Genomic DNA, 5,664 nt, shown 5'->3' on the forward strand with positions numbered 1-5,664 from the left:
ACATTTTGCCAAAAGGTGGGGCTAGGGCATAGTGCTCACCACTGTAAAATCTATGGTTATGAAGAATGAGCTGTGTGAGTTGTGTTGTCAAGTGTTATGCATGACAAGGAGAGATTACATATCTAAGGACAGAATGCCAGTGTTCCACATGTGGATAAGGCAGAAAAAAGAAGACAGCTCCCCAAGTCAGAGGAGTGCAACTTGAGAATCACTGAAGTGCTGACTCACTATGCAGACATCACTAACTCCCCTGATACCCAGGCAGGTAGTACTGGTAATATACCTCCCTGATTTCTGGTTGCCCATCAACTGATACCTACCTACTACTACATCCAAACTATAACTTTTAAAACTCTCCAAAAGCCCTGACCTTTTAGTCTCACCAGTCATCCCATTAACATTTGAAGCCATCACCCTCAATCACTCATCCATTTTACTCCCTGTTATAACTGTGGACTCCAGTACTGCTTCTTAGCCTTTAATGCCTCAACCTTGACAGGTCAATGGCAGAGGGCAACTCCAGCACAGTGTTTCCAGGGACAAACATATACAGAATATAAACAATGTCAGTTCTTAACAACTATAATTTTAAAAACATTAACTTGTAAATAATTATGAATTGCCATATACAGTAGAATAGAATAGTCTTTTCCCACATTAGCACGATAGTGCCAAGAACAGAAGAAAGGTAACATCTGTTCACATCCATTCTCCAAGAGTCAAGAGCAATGCGGCAAAACCAAACCTCCCTATCTACAACCAAACCCCTGAGACCATTCCATGGTTTACCCTGGATGCTTCACATGCCCTGGTTCAGTCCACTGACAGTAGGAGACACCAGTATATACAATGTTCCAATTCACACTATCCCCATCTACACCTTTCACCCTCCTACACATTCAGGCACTGGTCACTCAAAATCATTTTCACTCCATTCTTCCATCTCCAATATTATCTACCCATTCTCCTTGTTTCATCCTCTTCTTACATATGAATCCTCTTTGTCAACCTTTCCTCACTCATTCTCCATATTTCCAAACCATTTTAGCACACCCTCTTCTGCTCTCTCAACCACACTGTTTTTTAATACCACACATCTCTCTTGCAATTTCATTACTTCATAAAATCACCGAACACCACATACTGTGCTCCAACATTTCATTTCCAACACATCCAACCTCCTGTGCATAGCCTTATCAATATAGCCCATGCCTCACATTCATATAATATTATTGGGAGTACTATTCCTTCAAGCGTACCCATTTTTGCCTGCCCAGATAACGTTCTCTTTCCACATATTCTTCAAAGCTCCCAGAACCTTCACCTCCTCCCCCTCCCTATGATTCACTTCTGATTCCATGTTTCCAGCTGCTGTCATGTCCCCCCCCAGGTATCTAAAACACTTCAATTCCTACTTCACTTCCTCCAATTTTTCTCCATGCAAACTCACATTCCAACTAACCTGTCCCTGCTGAACCTAGTAACCTGGCTTTTATTTACATTCACTCTCAACTTTCTCATTTCACACAATCTACCAAACCTGTCACCAACTTCTGCAGTTTCTCACTTGAATCTGCCACCAGTGCTGTGTATCAACAAACAACTGACTCACTTCCCAGGCCCTCATTCCCCATAGACTGCATACTCACCCCTCTCTCCAAGACTTGCATTTACCTCCCTCACCACCCCATCTGTAGACAAATAGAAAAAACAGGGTGACATCACACATTCCTGCCAGAGACCAACTTCCACTTGGAACCATTCACTCTCCTCACTTCCTACTTGTACACAAGTCTTATACCCTTGATGAAAACATCTTTGCTTCTAGCACATTTCCTCCTGCACCATATATTCTTAAGACCTTTTACAAAGCACCTCTGTCCACCCTATCATATGCATTCTCTAGATCCATAAATGCCACATACAAATCCATCTGTTTTCTTAAGTGTTTATCACACACATCCTTTAAAGCAAAAACTGAAGCACACATCATCTACCACTTCTGAAACCACACTTCTCCTCCCCAATCTGATGCTCTGTACATGCTTTCATCCTCCTTTGGAAGAACTAATGTTAAGAATAACACACACTACTCAAAACTAAGCCTCCACAAGAAAATAGGCTCAATTGAAAAAAAAATAGCAGGTGTTAATACAGATAATAAACCTGTATATTTCACACTGGACTCTACACACCATGCAAATACTGTGATTTTCTTCCCCATCCGATAACAATTTTAGCACTCTTCTTAATTCTTTCTTGTAAGGACATGAAAATGCTTCTATGGCTAGTGGAGAATGGCACCCTGAGAGGTGCTTCAAACAAGTATCAAATTGGGCATGCACATCAAATAACAGTGAGTCCCCCCAAAAAGGTGCATGACTATTTACCATACTCACCAGAGGATTATCGATGCCTCCAAGCTATTCCAATGACACATCTCTGGTTAGCCTTCTCCATCCATAGCCAACCAATAAATTTTACAGTGCTTGAAGAATTTAACTTTTTTGTCACTATTAACATCAACGTGAGCTAATGCAGCAGCTATCAACATCAATCTGAGCTAATGTAGCAAAATGATGCTGGTGCAATCAGAACACACACATGGCTAGCCTGATGCCTGTGTAACTTTATGTCTGGATAGCCTGTCTGTCATTTATTCACTTAAGCACTTGTGATATGAATGATTAGACATTATGCCGACAGACTGACTACAGATCTTGTGTATTTTGAAAATCTAATCCACTACACAAGTGGCAAATGAGAAAGACCTGAATACTACATCACTTGCAAAACAGAATCTTTAATTTCCCTTCTGTTTATGTTGTCTTGTGAATGATACCTCTGAACAATAAATCACCATACTCATCACAAAAAGACTACTTATTACACTTTATCAATAAATGTTAGAAAGATATTCTTGCTCCAGTAGTACACTTGCAGTGAAACCTTTTTCAATTAAATGAAGCATACTGTAAAATAGAATTGCAAGTTAGATGCATTATTCTTACACAAGATACATTTCACATATAATTTTGTGATCAACAGTAAATAACACATAGAGTTCATGAAAATCTAATACTTTCATCCACATGAATACACCCTCCACCTCACTTTAATCCATCTACTGGAAAGTTTCATTTACAAATGAGAGAGCTGCTGCTTTCTCCATTTGCAGAAACTTAGATAATTCCAATGAAATAACATGGTATGATGTTTGCACTACAAGAAGCATTTGGGTAAAGAACCAGTAAGCAAACATCAGGCAATCAGCATGCAGTGCTGGTCTAGGTCTAGTGTGCCAGCCTTGCATTCCTCCTGTTCGTCAGCATGCAAGACTGGTCCAGGTCTTGTGTGACAGCTTCACAATTTCCCACTCATATTGTTCAGCATGCAGGGCTAGTCAATGTTTAGTGTGCTAACCTCACACTTCACCTCCTCATGCACTCTACTTTAGGCAGTTGATAATTTGAACAGATACATGGAGTACACTGGCAAGACAGACAACAGAGGACCTGCTGGCCCATATATATGTTATCTGTTTTGAACTTTCATCTATGTATTTCCATTTCTAAACTCCATCTATATATTTCTATCTTTATTCTAAATGGATGATGTAAAGATCAGAACAGTAAGAAGGCTCACGTAGCCACCAGAAAAAAAAGAATAAAAGAAAAACCATGCATCTGATAAAATGAAAGGGAAAATCCTACAGTACAATCCTGCTACAATCCTCCAACCTCTGCTGCTTTTTTATAATATATTCTTAGGGTCTGGAATGAGAAAAAGTTATTTTTCATAACTGATCACTGTTTCCTGCATTAAGAATTTATGCGAATCTATGAATTTTTCCTTGTGTTCTATAAGGAAATACCTGAACTGATGAATAATTTGTCCATCTAGTTTTTGAAGGTATACAAAATCTTTGCTACAACAAGGGGTGACAGTAATACATTTCAGCATTTAGCCAATCTAACTGCTAAGAAACTTTTTCATATGTCAGTGTTATGTCTTTTAGCTATAAGTTTTATTTCATTTGTTCAGCAGGGTCACAATATATCACCAAAAAGTTCACATTGTGAAACACTACATATTGATATTTCCAAGTAAATAAGGGGTAAAGACAGTGGGCCAATGCAAAACATGAAATATACTCAAAACTTTATATATATAATGAATATATCATACTAAATAAGACTCAAAACGTTATCCAATATATAAAAAAAAATGATAGACAGGTATCTGCTTATTCATTACATTCACATTTCTTCATGACTTTGGGACAGGTAAAGTTTTGTTATATATTACTTTTGAATATGTACACAATTATCGGTTCATGCATTAGATAAGATACTACTGAAGAGATCTATACAGAAAATTTCTACAGAGCATAAATGAAATACTATTTACCCTATCATTCACCAAAAATTATTAATATTTTCAACTGAAATACAATCACTCACCTTGCCTCACCTATCTGCATCATAAATGTTCTACTGTATCATCCACATTTCCATTATTTTTCTCATATTTTCATTCTTGATCACTGTTTCTCATTCAGTGCATGACCTGGTTTTGAACCTACTAAAGAGAAATGTGTAGATCAATACATAAAGAATGCAGTGTATGGTATTGTTCACTGGTAAGATTTTCATTTTGAACTAAGACAACCACTATGCACCCCTCCCCTGATCCCTGAACTAGATTTCTTTATTCATCATTTATCATAATTAACCGCTGTCTCCTACATTAGCGAGGTAGCGCAAGGAGACAGAAGAGGAATGGCCTAACCCACCCACATACACATGTACATACATACACGCCCACACACACATATATACATACATATACATTTCAGTGTATACATACATATATACACATGTATATATCCATACTTACTGCCTTCATCCATTCCCGTCACCACCCCGCTACACATGAAATAGTATCCCCCACCCTTCCAGCGAGGCAGTGCCAGGAACAGACAAAAAAGGCCACATTCGTTCACACTCAATCTCTAGCTGTCATGTGTAATGCACCCAAACCACAGCTCCCTTTCCACATTCAGGCCCCACAGACCTTTCCATGGTTCATTCCTGACACTTCACATGCCCTAGTTCAATCCACTGACAGCACGTTGACCCTGATATACCGCATCGTTCCAATCCACTCTATTCTTTGCAATCATTTCACTCTCCTGTATTTTCAGGCCCCAATCATTCAAAATATTTTTCACTCCATCCTTCCACCTCCGATTTGGTCTCCCGCTTTTCCTTCTTCCCTCCACCCCTGACACATATACCTCTTTGTAAATCCTTCCTCACTCATCCTCTCCATGTGTCCAAACCATTTCAACACACCCTCTTCTGCTCTCTCAACCACACTTTTTTTATTACCATACACCTCTCTTACCCTTTCATTACTTACTTGGTCAAACCACCTCACACCACATATTGTCCTCTAACATTCCATTTCCAACACATCCACTCTCCTCTGTACAATTCTACCTTTAGCCCATGCCTTGCAACCATATAATATTGTTGGAACCACGATTCCTTCAAACACACCCATTTTTGCTCTCAAAGATAACGTTCTCACCTTCCACACATTCTTCAATGCTCCCAGAACCTTCACTCCCTCCCCCACCCTGTGACTCACTTCTGCTTC

This window comes from Panulirus ornatus, chromosome 13 (assembly GCF_036320965.1).
Source record: "Panulirus ornatus isolate Po-2019 chromosome 13, ASM3632096v1, whole genome shotgun sequence".
Lineage (NCBI taxonomy): Eukaryota > Metazoa > Arthropoda > Malacostraca > Decapoda > Palinuridae > Panulirus > Panulirus ornatus.